This window comes from Coenobita brevimanus, chromosome 50 (genome assembly GCF_032717465.1).
Source record: "Coenobita brevimanus isolate Jiangsu-jjx chromosome 50, ASM3271746v2, whole genome shotgun sequence".
Classification (NCBI taxonomy): domain Eukaryota; kingdom Metazoa; phylum Arthropoda; class Malacostraca; order Decapoda; family Coenobitidae; genus Coenobita; species Coenobita brevimanus.
In genome coordinates, this window is record NC_137003.1 from 25,463,643 (window position 1) to 25,485,800 (window position 22,158).

Genomic DNA, 22,158 nt, shown 5'->3' on the forward strand with positions numbered 1-22,158 from the left:
ATCTCTACCTCTCAACTCAGTACGGCCATCTCCATAAATCAAGATCTATCTACAATCAGTGAATGGGGACAAAACAACCTTGTCTCTTTTAATGCTAGTAAAACTAAATATATACAGTTTACTAATAGACAGATATTGCCAGATTCGTACATTACCTTCAGTGCTACTAATATTCCCATCTCCAAAAGTATTGAAATTCTTGGTGTCTCACCTAACAATGCCCTCAGCTGGACCTCTCATGTCAGATCACATGCTAAAACCGCCTCAAAGAAACTTGGATTATTGTACAGAGTCCGTAACTTCTTCGCCGATGAGCAGTTAGCTATAATTTATAAGAGTCATGTGCGCTTTCAGCTTGAATATTGCTCACCCTTGTGGAATGGTTGTGGAGAAGTTGCATTAAGACAACTAGACAAAATTCAGAATAAAGCCATTAGAATCATTAACAACCCTGCCATTACATATAAACTACCTCCCCTGCAAGTAAGAAGGAATGTTGCCTCCCTTGCATTATTTTACAGATATTTTTTTGGCAAATGCTCAGACGAAGTTGCGTCCATGGTGCCACCTCTCTGGGCCTTCCCTCGTGCTACACGGGCATCTGGAAGCGCTCATGACTGGAATGTCACTCAACCATATTGCAGAACTTTTGCCTACCAGAATTCTTTCATTCCCCGACCTGCATCTCTCTGGAACTCGCTTCCCCAGAGTTGTTTTCCTCCAAATTTCAACCCACAACTGTTCAAGTCTGTTACAGATATTTTATGAACAGAGGACACCAGTAATCTGGTGTATGGATTATTTTTTTTTACCCATTTGTTTTTCCTTCCTCCGTTCTGTTATTTATATAAAAAAAAAAAGATAAAAAAAATCTACAAATCTGGCACATGGCATTCATCAAAGGAAGTAAAACTTCTTCCGAAATCAGCATCATATGAGAGAACTTACACTTGAATCATATTCATCTAGCCTGCTGCTAAGTTATGCAGTCTTACCACTCTCTGCTGTATGTCTTTTGTAACTGCAGACTGAACAAAACTAATGAAATCATAAATACTATGAGCAGGATTCATACCCGGAAGTTTGGGACGCGATGTACTTTCCAAAATTATTGTTTGAGGAACAGCAGGGGGTGTTGTAGACTGAGCTGTAATAGTAAAAAAAAAAAAAAAAAAAAAAACAAGTTATTCTTGGAACAGCAGTAGCACCAGTGCTGTGAGTGGTATGAGAGGATAAGGAAGGTGAGTTCCCATCAGGAGTTAACTGAGAAATATGCGATGTACTGGGGGTAGGACATGGAAAATCTACATTGGAAATATTTGTGACTCAACTGATTGAAAGGTTTCTTGCAAATAAGTCTTCCCATTTGTGAAGCGAGTAGGTTGAAGTTTGGGGGAAGCTATTCTTGGGTGTGAGTTCCAAACAGATGCAGTTCGGGGAATAATAGAATTTTGAAATGCAGAAGTTTGCAATATTGCAATGTGACAGTCATGAGCACTACAAACTGCCCGTGTAGTACAGGGCGTGGAGAGCGCTCAGTCTGGGTGAGACACATTTCTGTTTCATATCTAAATGAAATTTGTATTATCTTCAGGTACACTCATGATTACTAATCTCTGACCAGAGATGCGTGGCGCACAGTGTTATGACCACACACAAGGCACGCATTCGAACACAATCTCTGCACTACTGGGCGGGGCAAAGAACTGTAAGTAGGTGATCTGAAACGTACTACTCCTCATATCTTTGATATTACCCTATTCTTATGGTTTCTCCTTATTATAAAAATCTGTGTTTATTGACAGGGGCCGACATTTCTTCATACAGTCTGCAGTTTAGCAATTTCCAAGAAGTAAAAAAACATGTGCCACTATATGTGGGTATTGGCATCATACATATCCTAATAATTATTTATGAATTAACAGTATTAACTGGCACACATTTTGACCATAGGAGTCATGCAGCTATTATGTCACGTAGGAATAGGGCAACCATTCCCACTGGATGGCAACGGCATAGATATAAATAAGACTAGATGCCAGATCGCCCATTCTTCAGTACAGCGCCTATGCTTCTTTGCGGCCGCCATCTTGGAGCGGTCAAGTAGGTAATAGTGGGGCTTCTTTTAGAGCGAATTCAGACAATGAAAATGAATGTTCTTGTGGTGGAGGTGGTGATTGTGGTTATTGTTGTGGTGGTGGTGATGATGGTTATTGTTGTGGTGGTGGTGATGGTTGTTATCGTAGTGGTCGTGGTAGTTGTTGCTGTGGTGGTGATGGTGGTTCTTGTTGTTGTTCTATTGGTGGTGGTGATGGTGGTTTTTGTTGTTGTTGTCGTGGTGGTGGTGATGGTGATTTTTGTTGTTGTTTTCGTGGTGGTGGTTATTGTGTTGGGGGTGATGGTGGTTGTTGTGTTAATTGTGGTTGATGTTGTGTTAGTGGTGGTTATTATGGTGGTTGTTGTTGTTGTGGTGGTGATGGTGGTTGTTGTTGTTGTGGTGGTGATGGTGGTTGTTGTTGTTGTGGTGGTGATGGTGGTTGTTGTTGTTGTGGTGGTGATGGTGGTTGTTGTTGTTGTGGTGGTGATGGTGGTTGTTGTTGTTGTGGTGGTGATGGTGGTTGTTGTTGTTGTGGTGGTGATGGTGGTTGTTGTTGTTGTGGTGGTGATGGTGGTTGTGGTGGTGTTGGTTGTTGTGATGGTGGTTATAATGGTGGCTGTTGTGGTGGTGATTATGGTTGTTGTTGCTGTTGTGGTGGTTTTGGTGGTGGTGGCGGTGGATGTTGTAGTTGTTGTGGTTGTGGATGTTGTGGTGGTCATTGTTGTGATGGTGGTTATAGTTATTGCTGCTCTTGTTTCGGTGGTGGTGGTTGTGGTGATGTTTGTGGTGGTGGTGGTGGTGGTGGTGGTTCTTGTGGTGGCGGTGGTAGTGGTTGTGTTGGTTGTTGTTGTTGTTCTTGCTGTTGTTATGATGGTGGTGGATGTTGTGCTGGTGGTTGTTGCATTGGTGGTGGTGATGGTGGTTGTTGTGGTGGTGGTTATTATTGTGGTGATTGTAGATGTGGTTGTTGCTGTGGTGGTTATTGTGATTGTTGTTGTGATGGCGGTTGTTGTTGTTGTGATGGTGGTTGTTATGGTGGTGGTTATTGTGGTGGTGGTTGTTGTGGTGGTGGTTATTGTTGTCGTGATTGTTGTTGTGGTTGCTGTTGTGGTGGTTGTTTTTGTGATGGTGGTTGTTGTGGTGGTCGTTATTTATGTGGTGATTGTTGTTGTGGTTGTTGTAATGGTGATTGTTGTAGTGATGATGGTTGTTGTGATGGTGGTGGTTGTTTTGTGGTTGTTGTTGTGGTGGTGGTGGTTATTGTTGTGGTGGTGGTTATTGCTGTGGTAGTGGTTATTGTTGTGATGGTGGTGATTGTTGTTGTGGTGGTTGTTGTTGTGGTGGTGGTGGTTTTTTGTTGTGGTGGTGGCTGTTTTGGTGGTGGTTGTTGTGGTGGTGGTTTTTGTGGTTGTTGTGGTGGTGGTTTTTGTGGTTGTTGTGGTGGTGGTTTTTGCGGTTGTTATTGTGGTGGTGGTTTTTGTGGTTGTTGTTGTGGTGGTGGTTTTTGTGGTTGTTGTTGTGGTGGTGGTTTTTGTGGTTGTTGTTGTGGTGGTGGTTTTTGTGGTTGTTGTTGTGGTGGTGGTTTTTGTGGTTGTTGTTGTGGTGGTGGTTTTTGTGGTTGTTGTTGTTGTGATGGTGGTGGTGGTTGTTTTCGTGATGGTGGTGGTTGTTGTGATGGTGGTTGTTGTTGTGATGGTGGTGGTGGTTGTTTTCGTGATGGTGGTGGTTGTTGTGATGGTGGTTGTTGTTGTTGTGGTGGTGGTGGTTGTTGCTGTGATGGTGATGGTTGTTGTTGTGATGGTGGTGGTTGTTGTTGTTGTGATGGTGGTGGTTGTTGTTGTGGTGGTGGTTGTTGTTGTTGTGATGGTGGTGGTTGTTGTTGTGATGGTGGTGGTTGTTGTTGTGATGGTGGTGGTTGTTTTTGTGATGGTGGTAGTTGTTGTTGTGGTGGTGATTGTTGTTGTGGTGGTGATTGTTCTTATGGTTGTGGTTGTGGATGTTGTTGCTGTTGTGCTGGTGGTGGTGGTTGTGGTGGTAGATGTGGTGCTGGTGGTAGTGGTTGTTGTTGTTATGGTGGTGGTGGTGGTGGTGGTGTGGTGGTGCAGTGGTGGTGGTTGTGGTGGTGGCTATTATGGTGGTGGCTGTTGTTGTTGTGGTAATGGTTGTGGTTCCTGGTTCATCTGAAACTTGAACTTGGTTGACTGCAGGCTTTAATTTCCTTTCTGCAAGCCACCATCCTCTTTTCAGAGGATAGGGAAGCAGCTAAGGGACGTTTGCATAACCAGACAGTTGATTCGCTCGTGCTATCGGTGTCATCATAGATATATTTCGATGCTTTCTACACTCAAAAGCAGCACAGTGCTGTTGCACATCTAGGTAAATAGTGGTCACCTTTGACCATCGTCAGGAACACGACATCGTCTGCCTCGACCGTTCCAAGATGGTGGCAGCGCAGATGCATCTAAGTGGTGTCATGCGGCATCTAGGCTTATTTATATCTATGGGCAACAGGGTCTGTAATCACAAGAGATAAACGTTCAATTCAAAGTAGTAGTAATTATTGTCAATGATATAGGTATTATAAAGCATTCTTACTTAGAATATGTAGTGTGAATGCCGGCTGCTGTGGCAATCGTGGATATTTCTCTGCTATCACCTACCAACAACTCGGTTAAAGGCTCGCCTCAAGAAATAGGTCAGTGAAATAATAAACAGATTAATAAAATACAGTATGAAATTCAAATATCATCACGCACTCATTATAGACTAAAAATAACAGCTATAACCAAATTTGTCTATTTCTTACCATGCATATATTACTTGAGAAAGTAATATAATATGCGAAACAAAAGTGCTTCAGTGATGCTTAAAATATTGTTCATTGAAGCAGTAAACCTTTCTGAAACGTTGGTGGAGTGTGTCTGACTGTGTAGCCTAAGCCTGGCCATGACTTTGGCTAACTCTCTGGTCAGAGATTAGTGATCATGAGTGTACATTAATCTTAAAGGAAGGAAATGTTATCAAGAAATAAATGGGAAATGAGAAAGAAATATGTACAAAGAAAACATTATGCAAGTGAATACAGGCAGAGAGTAAATTTTCTTACCAAATTTAACCATTATGTACAATAACAGTTAACCCTTTCGCACACAGTGACGCAATGCAAGGCATAGTCCTTGCAATCTGAAGAGTAAATGATGATGCAATATGACGCAACTTCTCTATAAATGATCGTAGTAACTTTTCGTGTTTATGAAATTGCGTCAAATTTTGGTGAGTCGAAGGTAAGGTTGGCCAGGTCTAAGAAAAATATATGACAACACCTGCCAGCTTATCAAAGGGACCAGCAGCCTATTTGTAGCTCAGTGTCCTCTTGGCAGTCAGTCTCAGAGGGTGTGTAAGCATGCAGCTGGCCATCTGATTCCTCGTTTTCTGTTATCGCATTGTCCATACCTTTACAGTGATATTGTGATATATATAGTGCAGTGTGCTTATGGAGAAGGTTTATAAGTGATTCTTATTTATTTTCATAGAAAGCCAAATTTGAAAAATCATAACTGATTTTTACTGCTTCCCTCCTATTACACTAAAACTATAGTGTCACGCAAGGGCTTATCAGAGAAGGAGTACATGAAATACTTGTTTAGTGGGAGTGAAAGTGAAGGAAGCAGTGAGAGTGAATCTGATAGTGAATCTGGTGAGGAGGAGAGGGTGAGGAAGTTGAAAGGGACAGCAAAATCCATCCCCATGGGAAGAGATAAATGCAAAGCTGCGGTCAAGGCTGCAGCAATTAGAACTACAGGCAGTAGCACCATCACTACCACCACTTCTTTCACCACTGCCACCACTGGTCTTAGCACTGCTGTAACCAGTACCACTGCTCCTGTTACCACTGCCATTACTCGTATGACAACTGCCACCACTGTTATCACTGCCACCACTCCTACCACTACTGCCACCACCGGTATCACCCCTGCCACCACTGGAACCACCATGACCACAGAGACTGAGCTGTATTGTCGCCACCTCCCTCCCCCCCCACCGCAAACACTGACCTTGTTACTTCCAAAGTCACCCTACAATCTCACAACACTCCAACCTGCCCACATCTCATCACCCATCCAAGATATTTCCATATCATATTCCCCTCCAAAATCATCAAAGTCACTGTCCCCTTCAGACTTCTTTCCCACTGAATATAAGCCATCAGCACCACCACCACCACCACAACCACAACCATCTCTACAACCATCTTCACACAACCATTACCACCACAACCATCTTTATCACAACCATCACCACCACAACCATCTTCATCACAACCATCACGACAACCATCTCCATCACCACGATCACCTGAAACTTTATCCATCCAGCCATCATCAACACAATCATCATCACGATCTCCCTCCCCACCACAAAGAAGAGGGCGGCATGGGCCTAGGTGAGGCAGTGGTGGGTGGCCGAGAGGTAGTTGCCTGGCTTGGGGTCATGTACACCACATACGTACACAGCCAAGCATTTCCCCAGGTGAAGACCATCAGGATGAAACCTGGAGTTCTGGGTCATTCACACCCAATACTGTACTGTTCCCTTCGCTGAAACCCCAGGTTTAAGAGTGGCAGCACCAACAACAGCATCCAATACTTCCAACTTTTTTTTACCAGGGAGTTGTTGCTCTACCTGACGGTCTAAACCAACAACTAAGCCAGGTTCCTGGTGACTGCACTAGATGTTTGGTACCTCTGCTACGAAGAGGGGATGGCCCGGTTCCTCGGGTTATATTTTCTTATGGGGATTTGTGAACTGCCAACCATAAGACACTATTGGCGGTCCACAGAGGTTCATGATTACCCCATATTTCGTTGGAATATGAGTGGAATGTGCTTCAGGGCCATCCTGAAGCACTTTCATGCCTTCAATAGTCTCGCCATACCCAAGGGCAATCAAGACTGGCTAATAGGGATTTACACAGTGATGCAGTATCTCCTTCAGAGGTTCAAGGAAATTTAAATCGTGGCCAAACATCTAACCTGAATGAGAGATCTCTGGGTTGGAAGGGGCGACTCTTTTTCTGTGTATATAACCCTATGAAGCCCCAAAAATATACCATCAAACTCTACATCTTGGCTGAGGCCAGGAGAGGCTACATTTGGAATTTCGAGGTATACACGGGGGAGAAGAAATCTCTAGAAAATACAGTGTTGGGCCACACTGAACCTTTGAAGGGCAAAGGATACAAATTATATATGGACAATTATTGCAACTCTGTATCACTGTGCAAACGCCTCTTTGCAGAGGGAGTGTATGTGTGTAGCACAGTATGACATGCAAGGGGAGCACCGAGGGAGCTGCAGGACATCAGCTTTGCTAGACGCCTTCCTGATGATAGAGCGGAAGCTGGGCACAAGGGCAATGTAATGGTGTTGCTGTGCAAGGACAAATGTATCGTAAGTATGGGTGTCCACCTTTCACAGCGACACCACCGTCCCAAGGCAGGTGCACGGGAAGGTCAAGGGTCCAGACGGGAGATTCCATCACATTGTCAAAACCGTGAACAAGCCTATCATGGTGGAGGACTACAACTGGCACATGGGCGGGGTGGATCATTTCGATCAGGTGATCCAATACTACCCCACCATAAGGAGGACGGTAAAGTGGACCAAGAAACTGACCTATTTCATTCACATGGCCCTATTCAATGCCTACACCCTCTACAAAAAGAACTCCACCAGGCTTATGACTCTCCTAGAATTGCAGGAGCACATATGCCACAAACTCCTGGCATTCTGGGGGGAGGAGTGGCCAGCATTGGGTCATGTCCTCCACCATGCCTCTGACCTTCCCTCGCGACGACGACCCCCTGTACTTGCAGCAACCACTCCATCAACCACAGCCTCTGCTCTACCTGCAACAATCACTCCACCTCCTGCAACCATCGCTCCACCTCCTGCAGTAGCTGGTACGTCAGGAGTAACTTGGCCAGTTACTGCCACGACCACTCCACCTCCTACAGTAGCTGGCCTGTCAGGAGTTACTCGGCCAGCTCCTGCCACTGCACCTCCAGCAGGAGTACAGAGGCAAGGAGATGGAAGAGCACTGCCGTCCAAGTGCCGTCGATATGTCGACGATAGGACATGGTTGAACTAAACACTGCACAACACCATGGAGAGAATTCCCGACAGGAAAAGGCTGCAGTGTTTGTTGTGCTATTTGCACGAGAGGAGGAGAGACACCAGCTATATATGTCCTGTATGTGATGTGCCGCTTTGCGCAGGACTATGCTTTCATCAGTATCATACTGATGAAAGCATACAGCAGTAAATCACATTGCAAACGCACACACACACACACACACACACACACACACACACACACACACACACATCACAAATAATCACACACACATACACACACACATACACACACAGGCTGTGATCGTACCTTTTCTCCTCTCCGCAACTCCACCTCCTCTCAAGAAACACTACAACACTGTTAGAGGACATGAGTAACCAGCTTATTGTCTTGTTATTATACTATTGTATTGTAAGATATTAATTGTGTGTTTACTATATATGTCTCATAAGGAAAATGTGGTGCATTTCCTTGCTATTCTCTTAGTCATTTTACTCGTAAAGTACTGTATAGGTCGCATCAAAAATCTGAAGAAAGCATGATCATGCTGATGACTTCTTATGCATACATTTGTAAAGGAAAATAACCTATGTGTGCAAATAATAATTTGGGGAAAGGTTCCGAAAGACGAATACACTTAGCCTACAGTCCAGAGCGTACGTGCTGTTACAGCATACGACCCATTGTAACTTTTCAAAATTAATTTTCTCAGTAACAGTAAGGGTTATAACACTGTGAATTATATCATGGGCTTCCTTAACCTTTGGGCTACAAAACTGGATAAAATTTACATATATGTTTGTTAGTGTCACTAATACAGACGTTTTTAGTCGATTTTTGTAGTTTTTTTTTAATTTACTCAAAAACTATTGGACATATCAATTTGAAACCAGACTCATTTGAAAGCTTGTGAAATTCTTCATATAGACATGTCCTTTGCAACTGCGCATTATGGGAAAAAATTTTCAGTGATGTTGGGAAGTAATTAGAAGCTAGTTCTCACCTAAATAAGGTTTATTCTTGCTTCATTTCTGCACATTTATTCATCTGTTTTGTGTTTTTTTCCTTATCTGATCGTATTAACATTAGCAAAGATGATGGGATGCGATTTATAAAATATAAGCAATTTCTGAGTGTAAATTTCGCCATATAATTTTTTTCCTTTCCGCACGAGCAGAGGCAGCCTGAGCGGAGTTTTGTTGAAAATTTATGGTGTGCGAGAGGGTTAACAAAGGAGGGTCTTTATATATAAAATATTTACAAATGAAGTGTTCATATGGATGGATATAGCAAAAGAAAATTGGGTGTATAAGAGATGATCAAGGGAAGTTGTTCTAGGTTTAAAGAAGGGAGATGGGGTGAGTTTTAAACCTCATGTCCTTGCCCGCCAAAATAGGGAATACACCAGCTGAGCACTCTGGGTAGGCTGCCAGAGCTGTTGTGTTTGCCTATGGATTCTCACCAATTTTGACCCTTTAATAGCTGTCTGCACTGAATGATGCTTTACCATACTGGTGTCTTTGACGGCTATTTAGAGTGTGTTATAAAAACCTGAGGACAGTTTTGGGAAGGGTACGAACGAATGTCACTTTCATGTACACATGACCCTACACTATCATCCCACGCACTCAGTTGGTCACTAAATCTCGGATGTTTTCTCCCATATGTTTACAAGTTAATGGCACATGTGCAGTTGTTTTGTGAAATCTTCTGTGATTCATGGCTAATCACAGGATGAGTTTAAGAAGCCAAAAAAACACATTGCCAGGTACACAAGTCGATTCTCTTCACATATGTAAGAAAAAGAAATTATTTTGGAATTTTGAAAAAGTGGTCCCGGCACTGGGCAGGGGAGCACACAAATTTCTGAAGACATGACCATTGAGGAGTTAAGCAAGTATGTTGGTTCATTTGAAGAGAAGCCTAGCTTGCAAGTATACTGAAACATCATAGCTTTGATGAAAGGTTGTTAGTTATGTTGTTAGTGATCGTATGTGGGTGCTTTTGTCTGTAGCATTATGGTCCAGCATGGCAGTGTCGGAAGGAGGTACAGCCCACGGGGGTTTCGGCGGCTCTAGGTGATGGTTCTTTGTACTCAGAAGGCACGAGAGAGAACTAGGAAGCCGGATAAAGAGCGACAAATGTGTTACGTAAGCTGGGAAACTGCTATACAAGAAATGGCATACAGTCTATAGGTGTAGGGTAAATAAAACCAAGTGGTGAAATAAAGCATCAGTATCATTAATTTTAAGTATGAACTCTGCCGTATCATCTGGAGTTTCTGGTACAAAATAGTATCGTGAAATGGAAGAGCTTGTAATGTGGGTATCTGACTATATTACTGGGCTCATACAAGTGAGGTAACCTATATATTGCATGTGGCCTAAATGCTAAGATATTTAGTGCATAAAGTATTACAGAAACTGACTATTGTGATGTATGTTACTATATTGGTACAGTACATGAGTTAGGGGTATGAAACCAGCAACTGTGATTATGATTCCTAGTATGATTTTCTGCATGGTGATACATTAATTTTGTGGTGTTACAGGTATCTTCAGTGATTTAAGTGTATAAGGTTCCTTTGTAATAAATGTAAGAACTGGTAAATATTGGTGAATTGTTTGTCTTAAGCAGGAGTTTTGTGATCTACGTCATGAAGGGTTTATAGATGGGGATAATTTCATCTAATTAACAGGAGGTGAGCCCAAGTGACTACTGTTGCGGGGTAAACTTTCCTTGTACCATGACTAAGTCGTGTAGGAGAAAAAAAAAATAATGAATAAGGATTTCTGGTCTGGAGATAATGAAATAAGCATTTTACTGAATGCTTCTAACTTATCATCTACTTATGCAGCATAAGATGTTAACCTGAGACGTCCCGTCAATGTATGGGTACGTTGCAACAATTTGCATTTGCCAGTCCCGACGACGTACTGGTACATCGTGCAATTGCAAGGTCAGTAATTTGCACAATTTTCAATTTTTGCACATGATTTTTTGTACGTATACACGAGACACCTTCCTCTATTCCTCTACAAGATGCCAAGCAGGGACAATACCTTACACCACATAACCTCCACCCCCCTGCATGCCATTGTCTCAGCAATTCACCTGTTACCAGTGACCTGGCCAATAAAGACATTCCCCAATCGATGACAATGTGGAGGACAAAGTTTACATAGCATTAGAGGAAGAAACAGTCAGATGTGATGATCAGGAAATGTGGCAAAAGAAGGTCAGGTATGGTGATGAGTTAGTGAGTGAAACAATGCTTATAATGCCTATATTACTGTTTGAAAACCAATATACTCTCATACTACATATAAATTCGCAACAAGTAAATAAATAAATACCGTTTATGAGTGGTGTGAAATAGTTACCCTTCCATAGAACTCGTTTTCTTTGGTGCCAGCCTGTTAGAAAACCCAGTCAGGTAAGGGGGTACTGCTACCCGGATCGAGTATTTTAAACCTCAGGTGAGTGATTTCTCTATGAAATTTCGATGTTTCTCACCAAAAGCGGAGGTTTTAGCCTAGAATTTTTTTTTCGAAAATACCTCGGGATTGGGGGGTGTCAGAGGTGCGAAATAGCTTGGGACGTGACAGGTTAAATATTTATACAAGTTGTTGGGTGAGTCGGGGTGACTGACAGGCTTTGTGACATAAGGCAGACAGCAGCTGTATCTGACGGTAGACTGGGTTCATAGTAGATGGGAGACAGCATCTGTATATAGTGTCACAGTCTTGATAATAGATAATAGACAGCTTTTGTAGTAAAGTCAGACAGGTTGAAGAGAAGGAGTGATTTCTGAGCTCGCTGCCACCCTGAATTTCATTCAGAGCGAGGAAAGTGAGCTTCCATTCCACAGTCATCACATTACACTGAGTGAAGGAATTCTTGGCTGTGTACGCATAAAACAGTCTTCTCAGCATTCTCTTCTTGAGTCTGCAGATTTGGCCAGAGGAAACGGTCAGTGTCAATTCAACACATTCAGGCAGCATCTGGCACATGTTGAATAAGCAATAAACATCTGCTCACTTACATTCCAGCAGAAGCCTAACTCTGACACGATGTACAATGTGCATATTGATAGCAATGGAATACATTAAAAAAATCTACTGATCAGTGGGTCAACATGTACTCCTGTTTAACAATTTTTTCTTACGTGGTACATTAGCAGTAACTAATATCACCGCCACTTACCATCTTATCACTGTGTATTATACCTATATTATTATATTTTACAAACCTTAATTGTCAATTTTCTGCTAGGTGTTACTCTAATAGTAAGATAATCTGCTGCAGTATTCATCATAGTACTTTGTCATGACTTAGCCTAACTCAATACACAGGACAGTATGGAGCACATGATGATTACTGTTTGGCGGTAGGTAGATAATTTCCAATTGTTTTGGGATGATAGCTCAAATAATCTTTTAGTTTCTAATCATAGCTGTGTTTCCTTCCTTTATGAGGTCACCGAATCAGAGATGTGGAGGTCCCGCCGCGGCCGACTAACCACTGGAGCGGTGGTGCTGGAGACGGTTGGCACTTTGCTTGGCTAGGGACTCTACGGCCGCATCTCAACCAGCCACTCCAACTATATTTTTGTGGGTTGCTGGCTGTTATTTGGTGTGGTGATTGGCACAGCATATCGTAGCAGCCTCATCGCTTCCCTCACTCTCCCGACGCTGTCTCCCAGACCAGAAACTGTCGAGCAGCTGGTCACAGTAGTAGAGAGGTATGGATCTGTATTCCACAGGTTAATTCATGCTCTTCAAGCCAGAGAAGAGGAATAATAAAACGGTGAATTATTTAAAAAATTATCCATGCTTTACCATGCAAATAAATAAACCATACTGTTAAAGCATAATTCATGGAAATTAACTATACATTCAAAATTCTACAGGTTTAGGATGAAGTTAAAGAATGCCATATCAAAGCAATCATCTGTACCCAGAAAAAACACATTAGTATTTCTCAGATGAAAGGCTTATGAATATGTCTATACACAAGGCATCGGTACTTAATTAAGAAATGAAACAACACATGAGTTTCAGCAATGTTTCACAATTGCTCCAAACGGCCGAGTCCGGCATGTTATCGAGTTTTGTTGAAAAATAAAGAACAAAAACATTCCGGCTTAGTAATTAAAAAATAGAAAATAAAATCTACATCTACTTAGTACTATTGAGGAAAGCAAAATTATCTTCAGCTGTTTTAGGAAATTATACATTGTCTTATGTTCGCTATGTGATGGATTCCTTTCGGTAAGTGTATGTGCAAGCATGGTAAGTACTGTAGAAAAATATAAGGAATGAGGAATACGGCACTGTCACTGCAGTTGTGCATTTTACAGATCCTACCATTCATAGATGAAAATAGTGCACACACACACACACACACACACACACACACACCACATGTGCAACATATGGATGGCTTAAGTCAGATATGGATGTCTGGAAGGCTCATTGGTTTGAATATGTTGGCCATCCCTATATATTGTTTGCTGGTTTGAAACTACTGCGTACTGTTCTGGAAACAGATGATGCTGTATGTTTTTTAGATGAGAAAAAGAAGACAGTGGCTATGTTGAAAAATGACAGTGCAGCTGACGTTTGTGCCATCCCTACAGAACTGATCAAAGCTGGGGATGAAGCCATGATATTTAGTTTACTAGCCACCATGGAGTCAATTTGGCGGACTGGTATTCTTCCTAAGCACACAAAGGGCTTCTTTGTCCATATCAGAATTAGGATAATAGGAGCTAACCTTCCTGTAGTTTTTACCGTAGCTTGATGTTACAATGCACAGTGCACAAAGCAAGGTTCTTGTTTTCATTAATTTTACTGCGAATTTGTAGAACTGTTGCTGACGTTTCAGTGGCCAAAGCAATCTGGATTCACATCCAAGACCTATTGGCAGTGTTGGAACTCCTGATACTCCCTACATTCTTGAAAAACAAAATCTGGTTCAAATGGCCTGCACCTGGATACTGAGTGGTATTAAATGTGCAGGAGGAGCAACCAATTTTTTTTCAAAAAGCCGTGGCATTAGACAGGGATGTTCCTTGACTTCAGTACGTGTCAGCAAGTTCCTTGGATGTTGGAATAGACTGTGGGTCAGAGTTAACGTGGTTTACCAATTACCAGTTGTATGGTTATTGGTCTTGAATTACCAGTTGTATGGTTAGTCGTCTTGAGTTAGCTATGGATCCAGTTATTCAAACAGAGTCTCTCTTAACCTTTCCGTGGCCGTGGGTCTGGAATTTTCTGTACACACCAGGCTGACGTGGGAGCCATTTTCTGAAGTTTCGAAAATTGATTTTTTCCTTGCTATATTGAGGAAAAAGTTCAGACGCACCTAACAGTGCAAATCCCAGCTTCCTAGACCCATTCTGTGGCTTGCAATGTAGCGCAAAAGTTGCAGAAATATCAGCAATTGATATCTGCCGCCCAGAGGTGCTGCTGCAGTGCAACTTTGCAGGTGTTGTTACTTTTTTACCCCCCAAAACAATACGAGTGGTGCTGAAATGTTGCACATATATGGGATATGATGATATCAAATGATTTCAGTACATAATGTTAGGAATGGCTGGAAAAAAAATATTATGAATATTTTTTCACCTTTTTGATATAATAAATGTTTTTGGTGGTTTCGAGTTATTTTTTACGGTATCGTTGTGCCCATGCTTGAAAAAGAGAGTGAAATGATTGAATTTTCAGTCCTAAATAAGAAAACTGCCCGTTCTCTGTGGCTAGGCTCTCCCATGGGAGATGAAAGTGGAAGTTCAGATCCAATTAGCAATACGGAAGTTGAGTCACAAGTTCCAGCTCCCACACCACGTGCATGGCTAAAAAAAAGAATTGTAATGCAGTTTCAAAACTACGAATGTCTAATAATTATGAATACAGAGACAAAGCAGAAATAAATTCGTTTAGAGACGAGGGAAAAAGTATTTTTTCCATAACACATTCACCTTTATCATTTTACCTTGTTATTTTGGCAATATATATTGCTGTCTCGTAAACAGGGTGGTTGTGTGTGTTTTGCAAGGGAGGAAAAAGATTATATTTTCTATCTGGGTCCAGATAATGGGTGTAACTATGTGTTTTTAGGGATGACCACGACCGAAAACATCGTACATCTACTCGTCACGGCAGCAGGTGGTGAACTGACAGTTGATATGTGAGAGGGTGAAGTGAAGGTCAGTCTCATGTCCCAGATGTTCGTTCACGTCCCGAAAGTTTTCACAGTTTTCTACAAGTCGCACTGCATCGAATGATCCAATCCATTATAACAAACCTGAGCAAATAGGTAAAGATACCAAGACAAAAATGTATTTTTCACTTATCATGTCTTTTTTGTTTGTGCCCGTGTTAATTCATAATCGTAAACTGCTGGTTGTCTGTGTTTTGCAAGAGAGGACAAAGATATTTTCTACCTGGGTCGAAATAATGGGTGTAGTTGTGCTCGTTTAGGCATGGCCAGAAGCGAAAAAATCGAAAATCCACTCATCACAGCAGCAGGCTCTGAACTGCTTGATGGGGTGTATGGGAGTGTAGTGTAGGTCAGTCTGAAGATGTTCAGAACGTTCGTTCACTTACCAAAAAATTTTGCAGTTTTTTATAGGCCGCACTCAAACGACGCCTGCAGCCATTTATCAGCTAAACGTCGTTCGATGCCGGTGGCCACAGAGGGGTTAAACATTCTGGAGGCACGAAATGAACGATAAATCCCATAGAATATTAGAAAGAGACAAACAGCACTGGAGGAAACCAAAGAGGAGGCTACAAACTCAAATCTGAAACAATTCTAACGTTCCTGCAGGAAGTTACTTGAAATACGTGGAGTTGATGCTTTGTATTTAAGAACCCTCGTGAATACAGTAAGTGAGTGAGGCAATATTCGACTGCTGAGTCTGCCCTGACTGAAAGAGTGATTTTAAAAGATCTTTTATAAGAAGGCGGAATTAAGGAGGTTACTTTTTATTTAAAAATTCTGTGTCATTGGTACGAATCTCAACTGTAATGTAGCTACAGTTATTGATAATCTTATTTGTTAATAATTAGGCAATTACTTTCGCCCTTCTGGTCATCAGTAACAGTAGGCCCTAGCTCTATACTGGTTAAAAACTGCATCTATGTTTATATTGCATTTTGAACATTCCTAATCAAACCTTAAGTTACCGCATGTAATTTTTCTAAATATCGCAGAACAGGCTGTACTGGTAAAATTAGAACAAAATGGGTGTCAATTATGGTGGTTGTCTGAATATACTTTCCCATGAATAGGATTATAGAGTGATATAATATGTTGAATATTTTTAATTCTAAAAGCAGTTTATATATGTACTAGAAGGGGTAGCCAGCTTTGCCTAGATAAAACCCTTTCTTCTTATATTACCTGCGACCCTGGATGGCCACTCCTTGTGTGAGGAGAAAACCCTCGGGATCCCATTTTATCCTTGGGTCCATATCCCCGGGGCTACGTTCTCCATGGACCTATTCCTACCAATGACGTATCTTCCAATTATTCACTCACCCACCAACCCTGCCCACCCATTCCACCAATCCGTCTACCCATCTGACGCGCATTAGCTAATTATACGGTTATAGAAAAAAAAAATCTAGGGTAACTGAGTACCAACTTTCCACCATGTTGATTTGAGTATTTCTGATTATTATCTTGCCCATCAGAGGATCCACGTTAGTGTGTGTAATATCTATCTATCTATCTATTGCCAGACGCCTTCATCCCATACGGCGTGGCCACAAACAAATCGCCTCCACGTCACCCTGTCCCTTGCCCCTATGATTACCACACACTTCTTTTTCCCCTTTCCCTTTGTATAAGGGAATAATTATTCCTCCAGGACTGTCTTCCTCCGAGGCCAGTCTGCATATCTTCCACATCCATTCTATTAATATCTCTCCCCCATGCTTCAGCATTTCATCATACACTCCATCAATTCCTGGGGCTTTCCCCATTTGGACTTTTTTCATTGCTTCCACAACTTCCATTCTACTGATTTCTTCCTGTCTTCTCACCTTCCTCCTTCTCGCAGCCATTCCCCAGCCACATATACTCGAATTACTTTCATTCTCTATGTTCAACAGTTCATTAAAGTGTTCTCTCCATCTGCTCACTTTTTCTCCTTTCTCAAAAAGTAATCTACCATTTTAATGTTTCACTCCCCTACTAACTTCACTGCCACCCTATCTGACTCTCTTTACCTCTTTCCAGAACATTTTCTTACATTCCCTCCACTTGACACTCAAATTCCTTCCAAATTCCTCATTCACTCTCTTCTTACTATCTATTACTAATTTTTTCACCTCTCTCTTCCTTTCTACATTTAACTCTCTCTTCCGTCTCTCAACTTCTTCCACGCCCCTAATTCTCATCCATTCATTATATGCTTTTTTTTTTTTTGTGCCAACCTGTCTCACCTCTTCATTCCACCATGCTGTTCCTTGCACTCCCTTTCGTCTTCTCTTCACCCCACATAGCACCTCACATGCTGCACATATTTCTTCAGTGAATATCTTGCACACATCTTCCACGCTCTCCATCTGCTCCAATTCATATTTAGCCAATTGTTCCTCCACTTCTCTCTTATATTCTGCCTTTTTCTCATCCTCTTGTAACCCTTCCACTCTCCTTGCATCTACTCCTTCCTCCTGTCCATCCCTTCTTCTATTTCTCCATTTTACTTGGACCTTGATTCTGACCACCACCAAGTGGTGGTCAGAAAGTCCACTCCCCCAACCACTGTATGCTCTTGCATCCATTACACATATTCGCGTTCTTTCATCCACACAGACATAATCAATCATTGCCTTCCTTTCATTCAGTACACCATCCATCTTCTCATCACCCGCCATGTATACCAGTGGATCATTTTGTGCCTGACGAGGGTATTGGCTATCACCAACTCCCTCCCGGCACAAAGGTCCACTAAACCACTGCCATTCTCATCTATCTCAGCAGGCACACCCCACTCACCAACTACTCCATCCACCCTCACATTCCCTACTTTACCATTCATATCACCAATCAGAAACACTCTCTCATTCCTTTCAAACTTTTCTGTGCACACTTCCACATTTGTCCAGAACTCTTCTCTCAATCTGCTTGCACGATCTTGCATTGGCGCATACACGCACACAATCGCTCACATTTGTAGTCCAACTTTGGGTCTTACCCACACAGTCCTTGAGCGAACTGACCCATTCTCTCTTATATTCTCCTTCCATCTGTAATGTACACGAATAAAATTTTTAAATTCGTATTAAGAAGTTACACCTTTCAGAACTGTTAAAAGAGTACCATGTGCATCCCCATTGATATCCATATAGGACAGACAGACAGGCAACTTAACTCTCTCTCTCTCTCTCTCTGGAGACGTGAAATTCCACGGAAGTACCCCATTGTATTTACCATGTAATGTATGATATGGACGTGTGTTCATTAACAACATTTTTGGTAGCTGGAGGCTGATTCCACCCGTTTTTTAATGACATTTTTAAAGTTGGCTCATTTTAGGTACGTTGATTCAAATTTGCTCTGTAATGCACCATTTCGGCTTTTTTTTTTTTAATGTAAGAAAAAAGGGACCAAAGGCCAGGAGCCCGAAACCGTTGCTTCCAAGATAAAACAAAAACAGTACAAAAGAGAGCCAAATTCAAGATCCGTTCATTTCGAGATGCCTGGTCACACTGCGTTTGAAAGACTGGAGATCACAGGAAGTAGGAAATACAGACAGAGGGAGACAGTTCCTGAGTTGCCCTGTTGCATAAGTGAAAGACTGGGAGTAATGGTTAACTCTTGCATTAGAGAGTTGGACAGAAAAGGGATGAGAGATTGTTGCCAGACAGGTGCTACGCACCCGTCATAGTGGTGGAGGGATGCAAGCAGACAGTTCAGATAAGCAGTGACCATGGAAGTAACGATAGAAAAGAGATAAAGATGCAACAGTGCGGCGAAGAGACAGAGGTTGAAGGGAGCCAGCAAGAGGAGGCGAGTAATGAGACGAAAAACCTTTGACTCCACCCTATTGAGAAGAGCTGTATGTGGAGAGCCTCCCAACACATGAGAGTTGTACTCTAAACAGGGGCGAATAAAACCCATGTATAAAGTCAACAACTGTGCCGGGGTAAGGTACGGAGTTTTTTTTTTTTTTTTTTTTTTTTACGTGTTCGACACTGGGCATAGGCTTCACAGCCTGCTCTAAAGGCCCAGTAGTCCTCCTACATCCCATACACCTCTCTACATGTCACCACACCTAATCTCTTGGAAGTAGATTATACAAGAGATGCAATATGATCTTTACAAGATAAGTCCTGAGCGAATGAAATCCCAAGAATGTTCAAGGATGATGCAGGATTAAGCTGAATATTATTAAACATTAGTGGATACTCCTGTGGGAGATTATCTGGTTGATAGATGTAAAGACTGAGTTTTTGATGCATTAAAAACAACAAGACTATATTTACCCCAGTCAGAGATACGAGCCAAGTCAGACATTAGGTGTGCCATAGCCTCATCCCTTTTTTTTTTTAAGTAACTGCTGAGATGGATGTTGCGAGAACCGAATGGAAAGGTGAAGGGTGGAATCATCAGCATACGAGTGGACAGGGTTAGATGTACAACTTAGAAGGTCATTGATGAATAAAAGGAAGAGAGTTGGTGGTACTCGTAGGACAGAACCCTGAGGAATACCACTGTTGATAGATCTAGGAGAAGAACGATGGCCGTCTACAACAGCGGCTATAAAACGACCAGAAAGAAAGCTAGAGATGAAGGCACAGATTGGCTAGAAACCGTAAGAGGGTAGTTTGGAAATTAAAAAAGAAAATAGAAAAGAGGAGGGAAGGATGATGAGGTAAAGTTGTTAGAAAGGTTTTTGGCAAGGTGCCAGAAGGAGCGGGAAGCATTCGAGTTGGAGAGTTGAGAGCATTTAGTATGGATGAAATTATTTTCAGCAGGGCGAAGAACAGCCTAAGCACAATTCCAGGCAGAAACATAAACAAGGTGTGATTCATGGGTGGGTTGGCTTCGGTACCTTTTATAGGCCCTCTCCTTGTTGCACACAGCATTAAAACATGTGTGATTAAACCAAGGCTTTCTTGCATTAGTCAGTGGATATGAGAAGGGAATGTATGCTTCCATGCCCGAGAGAATATCCTCCGTAATGTGCAAGGGACACTCAGATGGCTCCTGACCACGGAAACAATAATCATTCCATGAAAACTCAAAGAAGTACTGCGTGACAGCCTCCCAATCTACAGCCCCAAAGTGCCACAGACGACCTTTCTTTGGAGGGTCCACAGGCCGTACTGGAGCGATAGGACAGGTTAAGGTAATAAGGTTGTGATTGGAGGAGCCCAACGGAGAGAAAAGATTAACAGTGTAAGCAGAAGGATTGGTTGTAAGGAAGAGATCAAGTATGCTGGAGCTCTCTCCAAGGCGGTCAGGGATAGGGGTAGGGTGCTGTACAAGCTGCTCTAGGTCATTAAGGATAGAAAAGATGTAGGCTTGTTCACCAGGTGGATCAGTGAAAGGAGAGGAGAGCCAAAGGTGGTGGTGAACATTGAAATCTCCGAGATTGGAGATTTCTGTGAAAGGGGAAATGGATAGAATGTGTTCCATCGTAGAAATAAGATAGTTGAAGAATTTTTCATAGTAAAATTAGGAGATAAATAAACAGTGGAGATATATTTAGTCAGAGAATGACACGGAAGCTGAAGCCAGACGGTAGAGAATTCAGAAGAATCAAGTACAGGAACACGAGAGCAAGATAAATCATTGCGTACATATACACAACAGCCATCTTTGGCCTTGCAATGAGTATAGAGAGAGTGGGAGGAAACAAAAAAGGGTTTGCTGTCAGTTGCCTCAGACAGCTGAGTCTCTGTCAAGAAGTGAAGGTGAGGTTTAGAGCAGGAGAGGTGGTGATTGACAGTAAGAAAGTTAGAGGAAAGGCCACAAATTTTGCAGAAATGAAGAAGTGAGTCAGGCAGTAGTTCCAGGCATCTCTCTGAGTTATCACAGGGAGAGGGTCGGATGGTGGGGGAATTTATGTCCCCCCCCCTGGGGACTCCGAGGAATGATTGATTGATGCCATTGTTCCTATTTAAATTGTGAAAATGTAGTGTAGTGTGTGCTGTGCATGTAGTCTGGTGTTAACAGTTAGACAAACTTGTATTGGGGAGCATCCTGGCCAACCCTCTGTGTTACTGAAGCACTGAAAAAGTTCAGCAAAGGGGGATGGTCAGGAACTAGTCCTGAGGGCTGATGAAACGGGAGCCCCAGCTCTCCCTGTCATCAGCTTTCGATCCACCTTGGAAGTACTGCCCTGCTCGAATGGTGCTACAGTCTACTCTAACGAGTGCAAACATATATATATATATATTCATTCATTGCCAGATGCCATGTATCCCAAACGGGGTGGCCAAGGGCTTAGAGTTAATTGTTTTACAGGGAGGGGCACTAATCCTCCACCAACCCCACTTGACATGTAGGGAGTTATGCCAACAGCAACTGGTGTTCCCAGGCGGTCACCCATCCAAGTACTAACCAGAGCCAACGTTGCTTAACTTCGCTGATCGGACGGGAAGCGGTGTACTCAACGTGGTATGGCCATATATATATATATATATATATATATATATATATATATATATATATACACACAGTACATCCTCATATTGTGCGAGATCCTAGTATGCGGAACCCCTAGTGTGTGAGGACCTGATTTTAATATTTTCCTAACTAGAGAGTGCGAGTCACACCCACACGACGCGAGGCGACAGAAAAAAACTGCCCCAACCAGTGTTTTCCGGTGTGAACCCCGAGAGCAACACCTGCCTTTCAACTACGAGCCACCCTCATCACCTGTTACATTTGGCGGCCAC

General features: G+C 42.3%; 1 pseudogene; it reads right to left on the reverse strand.

Moving 5' to 3' along the window:
- Positions 1-21,772: 21,772 nt before the first annotated feature.
- LOC145399878 (5S ribosomal RNA) lies at positions 21,773-21,891 on the reverse strand (annotated as a pseudogene).
- Positions 21,892-22,158: the final 267 nt, after the last annotated feature.